The sequence below is a fragment of the Felis catus genome, chromosome C1 (assembly GCF_018350175.1).
Source record: "Felis catus isolate Fca126 chromosome C1, F.catus_Fca126_mat1.0, whole genome shotgun sequence".
Taxonomy (NCBI): domain Eukaryota; kingdom Metazoa; phylum Chordata; class Mammalia; order Carnivora; family Felidae; genus Felis; species Felis catus.
Genome location: NC_058375.1, coordinates 47812934 through 47825360, shown reverse-complemented (window position 1 = coordinate 47825360; position 12427 = coordinate 47812934). Strand labels below are relative to the sequence as shown.

General features: G+C 43.3%; 1 long non-coding RNA gene across 1 annotated transcript in view; it reads right to left on the bottom strand.

Annotated features, from left to right (window-relative positions):
- LOC123379629 overlaps positions 1 to 9980 on the bottom strand; it is a 33946-nt gene extending 23966 nt beyond the window's left edge. The window contains exon 1 of the long non-coding RNA XR_006584327.1: positions 9785 to 9980. This is a non-coding gene — a long non-coding RNA (uncharacterized LOC123379629). The remainder of the gene's footprint in view (positions 1 to 9784) is intronic.
- Positions 9981 to 12427: the final 2447 nt, after the last annotated feature.

The window sequence follows — 12427 nt, the reverse complement described above, 5'->3', positions numbered from 1 at the left end:
CTGTTAGTAGTTCAGTATGGCTGCAGCAGAGATGGCAGCTTTGGGGGGCGGGAGACACAGCTGGAGAGGTAGGCAGGGGCCAGATCGTGTCGTGATGGGAGCTGTGCTCCGTGTGCATGAATTTAACCTCCAATCCTCACTACCACCCTGGGAGGATGCCCAGTTACTGCAGTTTCCCCAGTTCACAGTGCTCACAGGCACCGTTCACAGCTCGGGCGGCTTGACGCTGAGGTGCCGAGGGTAGTTCTGGGGAAGGCGCCTGGCGGTGCCACGGGCCATGCCAGGTGCACGCTGCAAAACGAACGCTGATTGCTTTTTTTTGCTTTTTTGCTTTTATTCCCAGAAGCGACAAACTCCCCTTCCGGTTTCTTTCGGTTAGCAAAAACGAGTACTCATGTAAGGTCTTTCACGAAAGCCAAGTGGCACAACACGAACTTTGGGAAAGCAGGGGATACCCGTATTTCCAATTTACAGATAAGAAAATGGACGCTCGGAAGAATTAACACGCCCTCTATCCGGAGCTGATAAGAAGCAGATCTGAGGTTTGAACCCAGGCTGGCCCAAGGCCAAAGTCTACACTCTTTCCACTCTGCCATAATGACTGCCTCAGCCGGGCCTCTAAAGCTATCGCTCCCTATTATGTAACCAAAAAAATAAAAAGCCTTTCTTTCTATGGTGGCAGTGGCGATGTCATTCCAGAAACTGAGATTTGTTCCTTTTATAAATGAGGGGTCAGTGCATTTTTTCCCCTGCTCATTATAAAGGCCTGCTTCCTACCAGAATGAATAATGAGGTTGTAGCCGTCTGCATTCAGCCATAGGAAGACGCATAATTGTATTTCTTCCATGATGGAAGAACCAGCTGTGGCACTAATAAAAATGACTGCTTTTCAATTCTTTCAACAGAGTAAATAAAACTCCCTTGTGATTAACAGCAAATTGGTTTCCTACAGAGTTGTCAAATCCGAAGGGGTGCAGTGACGGGGGGTGGAAGAGAAGATGGGGGTGAGAGCCTGGTTAGTGGTTCTACTCCAGCAGCGTGCTTTCTCAGAGGATGCGTTCCGAAGGTGCTCTGGGTAGGAGAGATATTTTTAACTCCTTTCAGGAAATTCCCAAGTCTGGCAAAATAACATTCCAGTATCCTGGCGTGGGGACAAAAGAGAAAAGGGGTCTCACTTATTAACAACTGCAGTCCCTGAGGCTTTCAAATTTGGGGCTCAAATTCTTTCCCAATTCATGTCCTCTACGAATATTTATTAAGTGCTTACTAGTGGTTTATTCATTAATGGACTATTTACTGAGTTTCTACTCTATTCTGACACAGAGCTGTGCCTTGAGGAAGGAGCTCATAGTCTAACAGGGAGACAGAGAGAGAGAGAGAGAGAGAGAGAGAGAGAGAGACATGGTTTGGTGCAATTTCTGTGATAAGATCTGTATACTGGAAATAAAAGTGAATTTTTAGAGCTTTTTTGCTCTCTCAACAAATAGGATAGAAAAGCTGTTTTGCCCCCAGCTTTAAGCCAAAAGAGTTACAAACCAAGGTCAATAAAAGATCAATCACAAATGAAGATAATGTAGTTTGAAATGATAACAGAGGGAAATGTGATTCTGAAATTTGCAAAATACTGGTGGATCAGACAGGGTCCCCGTAGGAAACAGGTGGGATGCCCAAATTAGGATAATTCAAGGAGAGTTTACTTACAAAGGAATCCTTTGTGTACAAGCATGTGGGCAGGATGTAGGGGACTCACGGGGGCAATGCAGGGACCCAGAACTAGCAGCAGTGGTCCTGTGACCACCCCAGGTCCAAAAGAATAGGGGAGAGTATCTTTCCAGGCTAAAGAAACCTGGAAGAGAAGAGTTACATGGGGAAGATCACTTGGAAAGGTGTAGTGGTGGACAGCTGAAGTTCATAGCCAGGGTGACCATACAGGGAAAGTGTCAGAGAAATAAATGCGTAATCTCACTCCCCTCCGCCCCAAGACTTTTTCCATCTTGGGGGTCAGGGAAGGCTTCCTGTAGTGGAGACAGTATCCTAGCTGGATCTTGACAGATGATGGGAGTTAGGTGGTGAAGGGAGGGGGAAAGTCTTCAGGCAGAAAAAATAGAGCATTAGAAAGAAGGTGGGAGGTGGACTGAAAACAGATCCTGGGGGACCTTTATGATATAGATAGAAGTTTGGCTTTTGTAGCCCGGGCATTGGGGAGCCACTGAATAATTTTTAGGCAAGCAAGTAGCATGACTATATGTGCACTGATGAAAATCCCATTGTGAAGCATAGGAGATGGGTCAGAGAGGGGTGTGGCTTGGGGAAGAAGAGATGAGCCGGCACAGTAAGTAGCAGATAAAGGGGGGAAGCCTGGACAGTAGTCGTGGAGATGGAGAGAAGAGACAGTTTTGAAATAGTTGAAAGAAGTCGAAATGATGGCTGATGGAACGGGGGAAGGGCGTGCAGGAGAGAGAGGCATCAAGGCTGATTCTCAGCATTCCCACTAAGGTGTCAGTGGACTGCACCATCTGCTGGGACTTAGAAGGGAAAGAGGCAAAATGGGCTTGGGGGATGAAACAAGAAGGGTCTGCTCTGAGGCATACTGAGTTCGACGTGCATGCAAGACATCTAGGTGGAGATGCCCGCTGCGACCCGGGTACGACTCTCAAGCTCAGGAGGGGGAGACAGAGCCGGCGGGAGAGAGGGGCACAGGACACCTGAGCACGCCCGAGCTTAGGCCATGCTAGCGCACAGGAAGAGCATGGACAGAGGGAGAGGGCTTCCCGGCTGGGGGACCTGCACGCCCTCATCTGCAGGCCGGAGATGTGGGGGCCTCCTTCCCTGGGGTGTTGTGAGTGTTAAGAGAAGAGATCTATGTGAAAGTGCCTGGTACATAGCAGATACTAAAAATACTTGCAGAAGCAGAGAAAAGGCACAAATGCTAAGAAAGTTGACTTTACACTGCATTCAGAAAAGAAAACAGCAGCTGCCTTCCACTTAATGAGCACCGCGGTATTATCTCTGCGGCTGTTTCCTTACACATCTGTTTCTTGCTACTTGGGCTGAAAGGAGATGGGAACTACAGCCCACAGTTGTTTGTGCTTCCCATTCCCCTAGGTACTCGTAAGACAGTTAGGGCATAATAGGTATCCACTAAATATATAAATATGACTGATTGATTGGCTGGGGGAGGGAAAAAATGAGAAGGACTCGTAGCTGGAGATAGTCCCAATTACCCTAGCACTTCTCTAAAACTGACAAACTGCTCACTCTCTGGGTCCCGTCCCTCCCCCACCCCCCATGGGAGAGACGTGATTAATGTCCTTTCTCTCTTGGAGAGTGGTGGTCCAAAGATTAATGAAGTCAGAATCCCTTGGAGATACTTGAGTAAGAAATGGGCCGTATTGTTGTCTCATTTTAATTAATTTGAAAATTATCCTATATTGTTCAAATGGCAACTGACTCATCAAAAGTGGGTGTTTGGAAGTGATAAATGGAAAGTCTGAGGATTTTCTCATTAATTAATTTGGCTGTGAAAATAAGCACTGGCCCACATTCCCAGTGAAATAAAAACAGACCAAAAGGTAACCAAGAAGCCAGGCTAATGTAGAATGGCATAAATTCTGCCCTCAGGCATAGACTCACACTTTCGGCAGCCAAGTAATAATTTTATATAGGTAATATGTAATATGTGATTTTCTGTATTTTCCCAATTTTCTACAATGGGCACATGTTACCTTACAATAAAAACTTAATTTTAAAAAAATTAAAAGAGGTGCCTGGGTGACTCTGTCAGTTAAGCATCCAACTCTTGATTTCGGCTCAGGTCATGATCTCACTGTTCATGAGTTCAAGCCCCACATTGGGCTCTGTGTTGGCAGCGTGGAACCTGCTTGGGATTCTTTCTCTCTCTCCCTCTGTCTCTGCACCCCCCCCCCCACTTGTGCTCTCTTTCTCTCTCTCAAAATAAATAAACATAAAAAAGATTTAAAAAATTAAAAAAATATATTTATCATACATATATATTATACACAATAAATATAGCATATACAAAAACTATAATAATATAGAGTAAATACTATTTTTATTTTTATTTATATTTTGAGACTTTTTAACTAATATTCCATAAGATTATTTGTCCCCTTATTTCATTACCATGTAAAGCAGGAGTCTTTACTTGTAAGCAACAGAAACTGCATCTGGTTAACACATACCAGAGAGGAGTTTTTTTGGCAAATACAAGGGAATTCAAAATTTCAAAAGCAAAGTGGGGAAACAGGGTTAGAAAGACAGGAAGAGGAAGTAAGCTGCTCCAGGGGTTTTGCAGGAACTACACAGCGGCTTGTCCAAGAGCCCCTGTGGCAACCAGTGGCTCATACCACTCACATGCTCAATCAGGAAGGGAAGTTCTGGTCAACCCAATAAGGGCCATGTTTCTGCTATGGCTAGAGAGGAGTAGGGCGCCTTGCCAACTGTCCAATAGCCAGACTGTATCCAAAGGACTTTCACCATTCACTCAACTGAATTTTATTTTTTTAATGTTTATTTATTTATTTTGGGGAAGGAGAGGCAGAGAGGGAGACGGAGAATCCCAAGCGGGCTCCATGCTTGGTGGGGAGACCAATGCAGAGCTCTATCCCGTAACCCATGAGATCATGCTCTGAGCCGAAATCAAGGGTCCCATGCTCAACCAACTGAGCCACCTATGTGCCCCTTCACCCAAGTGAATTTTAATCCTAGTCCCATAGGAGATAGTATGGACGTTGAACAAACAAAACTAGATGTCCACCACATGAGGTAATTGTTTCCCCCTCACCCAATGTTTTTCTAGGTGTAATTTACATACGAGCGTTAATATTGCAAATCAACCTCTGATCCATTGTTGAACAGCTCTGAGTGTTTGAAAATTATTCCCTGAGTATTGATTCCACTTCTGTTTCCTTATATCAAAAGAGGGGTCCGGATGGTGGTGGGACTGGAAACAACTGGAACTGTTAGAGGATCAGTTGAGAAAGCTGGGGGAGGAGGGAGCTTGGAGGTTAGAAGGAGAAGACTCAGGTGAATGAGCTGTCATCACCATGTTTCCAAAGGGCTATTTACCATGTAGCAAAAGAATGAGAATTTTAAAACAATGGATAGAAGTTCAAGGGAGGCAAATGTTGTCTCAACAAATGGTAGAACTTTTTAAGAATTAAAACTGCCCTGCTCTGGAAAGTAGGAAGCCCCCATTTCAAGGGGTGATCAACTTGGAATTCTAACATGGAATGGGATTGGGTTATTTGATCTCTAAAGGATTCTTTGAACCCTGATAGTCTATGGTCCTATGATCCTTTGTTATTTGCAAACCGAGTAAGTGTCCTGCTGAAGGGCTCCTTGCCTTTCACGGCTATTCAGTCATATCCATGCCTCAGGCTCAGCTTCTCCGTTTCACCTGGTTTGCTTGCAAACCTGTGTTTGTGGAAGAATTCCCCAGGCACCACTCTCTGCTGGAGAATGTTGGAATTTCTTCAACCAGCTTGGCAGGCAGAGAAGAGAGGAAGGGCACAAGCAACAGATGAGGAGTAAGAATTCTTAGGTTTAAACCTCAGCTTTGCCACTTACATACTGTGGATTCTTAGGCAAGTCAATGGGCTTTGTGGTTCTCATTTTATTCATATGTAAGGAGTGGATGGAGGGAACAGTAATAATAGTAATAACCTTCTTTACAGAGTTTTTTTTTTTAACGTAACACCTGGATTTTGTAGAGTCTTAATGGTGCGCTAGATTATTTACATGCATTATTTTGTTTACCTAATTCATTTATTTAATCCTTCCAATGATCCCATGCTGTATAGATTCCATAATTCCCATTTCACTGATAAGAAAACTGAGGTTTAGGGGGTTTAAGCCATTTTCCTAAAAGATGGAGCTAAAATTAAAGTCAATTGATCTAACTCCATAGGCTGAGTACTTTATCATGCCAGACCACAGTTGTAAGAATTACATGAGCAAGCACATATCATACTGGATGTAATAGACGATCTGGAACATGATAGGGACTCAGTAAATACTAGTTTTCAACTCACCATCCTTGTAACTTAATCTTCTAAAAACTCCAGCTAAAATTAATCTTTTTCTTAAAAATTTTTAATGTTTATTTATTTTTGAGGGGGGTGGGGGAGGGGCAGATGGAGAGGGAGACACCGAATCTGAAGCAGGCTCCAGGCTCTGAGCTGTCAACACAGAGCCTGATGTGAGGCTCGAACTCATGAACCATGAGATCATGACCTGAGCCAAAGTCGGACGCTTAATCGACTGAGCCACCCAGGTGCCCCTCGAGCTAAAATTCATCTTTAAATGTTGTGCCCCTGTGCTGCCTTAGCACTCTGGCTGGTCACAAGATGATGGCAGCAGCTTCAAGTGTCAAATCAAGATAACACAAGGTGCCTTTCTTGTTCTTTTTCAAGAGCAAGTAAAACACTTCCTAGAAGCCTCTTGTCACATCTTATCTAACAGGTGTGGGTCCACAGTCTCATCCTGAAACCAATCATTGTTAAAGGAGGATGATTGAATAACCCTTAGGCCAACCAGGCCTACCCCTGGAGCTGGTTGGCTTCCAAAATCAGCCTTCTTCTTGGAGAGGAAAAGGAGGTCATGGATGCCGGTAAGCTACCAACTGTCTCCTCTACACTCTTGTTATTCTGAAGAGGAAAAGAAGGCTCGGAGGGGTGTAATTAATCTACCCAGAGTCCAAGGGCAGGGGCAGGACTGGAGGTAGGGAACTGCATACCGAGGGTGGTTCTTAGGTAAGGAAGAGGGTTGGAGCTGTGGCAAGGTATGGAGAGGATCTAGGACTGTGGTCCTCACCTGTGCTGCACACTGCAGTGACACGAGCCACTTTACATAGCACTGATGACTGGATCCCACCTCTAGGGATTCTGACTCACTTGGTCTGGGAGGCAGCCTGGGCCTCAAAAGCACCCCGAGAAATTTTAATGTGCAGCCAAGATGAGAACCACTGGTTTAGGAAGAAAGCTAAGGGAATGTGGAGGGCTTGAGGTCAAAGGCATAGAGTCTGCACGGAGTAACAAAGATCCTGTCTCCCCTGTTCCTCCTCAATAACTGTTGCCATTTACTGAGGACTCCCCACATTCCAGGCAGGGCTATGACCTTAACACTTCTGTCTAGTAGGCAGTCAATAATTGAAGGGATCACAGATGCTCTACTCACAGAATGAATAATTTTCATGCAAACTACACAAGGTAATAGTGCTTCCATTTTAAGATGAGGAAACAAAGACCAGACATTTTGAGGAGCTAAGTCTTTTTGATTCTGTGCTCTCCAAGTCCTGTCCCCTCCACTCCTGATTTCTTCAGGAGTCTGAGAAGCAAAACTGAGTGTCCCCTCTCTCTTTTTGCCCTCCAAAGCCTCACCTTGCATCTTACACTGTCTGGAACCTTCTTGTGGTCCCACCTACCTACTGGGGAGCACCAGCCTTCTGAGAGAGGAGGAAAGGGTTGAAGCTTGCATGGGCAAGTGTCAAGACCAATCTTCATTTTTGAGAAGCCCTACTGGGAGGCCTGGTATCTAGCCTGGTCTTGGCACCTCCTTGTGGTATGACCTTGAGCAAGGGCCTTCGTGTTTCTGGGCTTTGTTTTTCCCATTGGTAGCATGAAGAAGTTGGACCAGAATCTGAAGGTTGCAAACTCAAGTACTTTTCGGTCTAGGTAGATGATGTACACCCACGGGACAGGCTGGTAGGGACTATAGGGAAAGAGCAAAAATATGCCCTGTCCAAAAGGGTGGAATTTGTTGAATTCCAGCCAATTGTCACTGTGGTGGCCTGTGGGCTCAGGGTTATGAGAGTTTCTGATTCATTTTCAAAGAAATGCTAAGAAGTCTTTATTTTATATTCAATCTCCTGCTTAAACTAATGTTAGTCTGATAATAATACTAATAATGATGATAATATAATGTAGGGGAAAAAACATGAATGTGGACTGAATTTAGCCCACATGCTATTTCTTTGTGATCTGTGAGCTAAATGGTCTCTAAGGATTAATCACATTCTGTGATTTCTAAATGAGGGAAACTGACCCAATATGAAACACAAACATTGGCACTCATGCACTAACTAAAAATTCTCTTTGGGAAGTAGATTCAAATGGCATCTTTCCTATTTTTCATTCCTAGTACTTTGCTGTGCATTTATTTCTGGGGTCTCAGGGAAATTGTATCCCTCTGCAAAATCCGATGATCTTGTTTGAAAGAAGACCACTGGCTTTATAGAGAAACAGTGCCCTCTGCTGGAAGAGTAATGCAGAAAGATGCCTTTGGGTCTGAGATCATTTAACACTTGGGAAGAGTGGATTTGTTTGTTTTCACTTGAAATAGATGTAATGAAGAATAATAAATAAAATATAAATGCATATTTGTGGATGGCTTGATGTATGTTAGGCATAAATTTGACTTTCATGTATCCATTTGGGAGTAATTACTCTTAATCTACAAAAAGGCCAGGATTCGAGAAAGGAAGAAAACATTTGTTACATCAACTGACAGCAATCTGGAATGCTCAGGCAAGGAGAGGAAATTGGAGTCTAGGTCTCAAGACTAGAAAATCAGAGCCCTATAATAATGTGTTGCAAATCTGTAGGTTTTAATAGTTACTTTCACTGCATCCTTTTAATAAATCCTTCCAATAACACTCAAAGGCAGGTATTATTATTTTCATTTGACAGATAAGGCAAATGAAGCACAGACTCTGAGTGACCAGCTCGAGGTTTCTTGGCAATTAAATGGTAGAGACAAGGTTAAGCAAGTTGCTTAGCCTTCCTAAGCCTCAATCCCCCTACTGCATGAATTGCAAATATGTGTGTGAGGCACTTAACACAATGCTTAGCCCAGAGTGAGCCTGGTACCCAACATTAGTTAGAATCACTCTAATGGTTAGAGTCCAGGTCTTTTACACTACATTGCAGAGTATCTTGAATGTTCAAAGTAGGGACACAGTGCTGCTGGGATTTACAACCATGGCCTTAAACCTGAAAAACATAGCCCAGATTTTTAAAAAAAAGTAAGTGGCTTTGTCAACAGCTATTAAGATCTTGAGCTGCATCATAAAGATAGGTTATTCCAAATGAGGCAAGTTACAGTTCCTGTGACTTATGCACCACTCAAACCATCCTAGAACTATTGTGTGGATTGCTGATTCTACATTTGAATAGAGCATTGCCATGTTGGATGGTATCCAAAAGAAAGTGGAGTCGGGTCCAGGAACCACCTCACAGGACACCTGTTGAAGGAACTGGGGATATTTGGCCTGGAGAAGACAAGATTCCCGGACCATATTCATTCATTCACTCATTCACTTGTTCATTCATTCTATGTTTACTGAGTGCTTGCTCTGTGTCACATGCTGCGTGCAGTCACAGCCAGCAGCCAAACAGACATAATTTCTGGTCTCATGAACCCAAATCTACAGAGGTTTTGCATGGAGTAATAGAGGGTATCATATGAAGAATAAGCCTTATTTTGGGTGAACCAGGACTATGGCCAGAAGAAGAATACATTTTGGCCGAACTCTTTAATTGGCTGCAGGCAAGGGAGCAGGGATGGCTGGCTCAAATGTGTGACCTCATTACTGCTAGGTGTATTTTAAGTCTAGAAGACTATTGGGGAGGTTTTAGAGGAGATTCAAGATGGGGCCAGTTTCGGGCAGGGTCTAGTGGCTTTAGTTCCCTACAACCCCAGGCACCACAGATATAGCAACATTGCCCAGGCTGCTCTGGGAAGGCCCTCAGGAGCTGCCACTTACCTTGTGGGGGAGAAAAACAAGGACCCAAAGTTCCTTGGTCTTTGGCTTCCTGTCTTGAGTCTCCATGTTCTTAATGCTTCAGTGATACCGTGGACCTTTCTCTCCCCATCACAGAGAATTCTTCTGAACGGTGTCCCTCGGCAGAAAATAAGGGGATAGGCAGCAACATTCTTTAGTAGAGGATGCAGATTTTTCAAAAGCCCATTATATATATATATATATATATATATATATATATATATATATATATATTTCATTTCCATTGTAGCTAATTCTGAAGCAAAATATAAGTAACAAGAGTAAGTGGGAAAAAATCACCCAAAGATAACCATGGCTAAGAGTATTTCCTCCCATTTTTTTTCCCTTCTGTTTAGGATTTTATTTTATTTTTTTAAGTACATATGATCCCACTAAATCTTGCCTTTTCTCTTAGGATTATTCAAAACAAATCTGTCGTTAAAATTATTATAAGCTTCATTACAATCATATACTGACTTCTATAATTATATACTTTTATAATATTATTATTTCATAATATTATGTCAAGTAAATACACCATAGTTTACTTATTCATTCTCCCATCATTGGCCATTTCTGGTCTTTGATACTATTTGGTGCAATATAGAAGTCCATATGTGATACTACTGTGGGGGAATAAATGAGGAAATGGTGTGCTCTGTGGGGAGGAAGGAGGGTGGCATTGGGTGGGGAATAGGGACGCTGATAAAAAAGGGGAACAGAGGAAGTGACATAAACTTAAGGACCCACAGATGTTCCCTGGGTAGACAAGTGAGGAAAACACATTTGCAGCCAGGCCATGAAATGACTGAGTCTGCAGGGGTCAGCCCCAGAGTCTCACTACCAGAGACCAGCTGGGTGACCGTAGAGAAGTAACTTCTCCGAGCCTCATTTTTCCTACCTGTACATCACAGCGTGGCTGAAGGAATTACTTTAAATTGGTAGATCTGAGGACTAAATTGAGATAACATGTGCAAAGTGCTTCATGCCATGCCTGATTCTCAGCATGTGCCCAACAGAGGCCAGCTGTGCCAGATTGTCTCTTGGCAACTCAGGACCATTTTTGCCCTTCTAAGTTCTCCTTATAACATGGGGGTTGGAAGCTTAGCAACTCTATCTTATAAAATTCGTACTCTCAGATTGTGTTAGTTTGCTCCGGCTGCCATAACAGAGTACCACAGGCTGGGTGGCTTAAACAGCAGAAATGTATTTTCTCACAGTCCTGTAAGCTAGAAGTCTGAAATCAAGGTAGCAGCAGAGTTGGCATCTTCTGAGGCCTCTCTTCTTGGCTCGTGGGATGGCCGCCTTCTCGCTGGGTCTTCACATGGTCTTCCCTTTGTGTGTCTGTGTCCTGATCTCTTCTTATAAAAGGACAATCATACTGGATTGTTACACTCATGAGATCTTATTTTACATTCACTACCTCTTTAAAGGCCCTATTTCCAAATATACACACATTCTGAGATACTGGGTATTAATACCTCTGCATGGGAATGGGAGGGGGTGTCACAGTTTAGTCCATAACACAGAGTCTGGATTAGAGGCATACTTGCAAAATTTAAAAGGCAGAAGAGAAACAAAAGCCATTGTCTTGCCAGGAATCCTCTTGAAAATCACCCACTTTGCTGCAATTCCTATACATCCTGCTTCCCTGAACACTGGCAGTGGTTTTCCTAACCTTTTCCCTGGAATCTTCTAACGGCTTTGCAGGCATCTAATTTCCTATGTAAAATTAATTCCTGTTTGAGATATCTACAGTGATTTCATATTCTGACTGCATCCTGAAGGCTACCGTAGCTGTTGTTTTAAATGGTGAGGGATGGTTGGTGAGTAGAGTTTCAAGGGACCCATTAGACAGAACAGGGTAGCAAGACACAAATGAATAGATCCTGGAGAAATCAAGGATAGGATACTTGGAATTTATCCTAGGGTCTAGGACATTATAGACTTTTCCCACTAAAACATCCCTAATGGCAGAAAAGGATAAACTTGGACTCCCATGGGTTCTGACAGCAGCTCCTACAAGAAAAAATTCTTTGAATGTTTTAAACTCACCCAAAGTTTTCATCTTGATCTATATTAAGCTATAGTGTTTTCATGTAAAATACTATTTGTAATTATTGGCCATCAAGTAAAATGAACACTCTAGAGTAATGCTGTTTATCCTATGGTTTTGAGCACTGTCTGGACCCAGTCACAAACCACAATTCGAGAAGCAGAGCTCGAGGCAATATGGAAACACTGAATGGTTTTGAGGAACAAAGTAAAAGAAGGCATTTGCTTTTCTGAATGATCTCTGTGCTGCTGTGTGGAGGATGGAAGGAGACAAGCATGTAGGCAGGGCAATCTGTTAGAAGGCTATTGGAATACGGAGTCCCTGGGTGGCTCAGTCGATTAAGTGCCCAACTCTTTTTTTTTTTTTTTAATGTTTATTTTTGAGAGAGAGAGAGAGACAGATTGTGAGTGGGGGATGGTCAAAGACAGAGGGAGACACAGAATCTGAAGTGGGCTCCAGTCTCTGAGTTGTCAGCACAGAACCCGATGCGGGGCTTGAACTCAGAAACAGTGAGATCAGACCTGAGCCGAAGTCAGATGCTCAACTAACTGAGCCACCCAGGTGCCCCA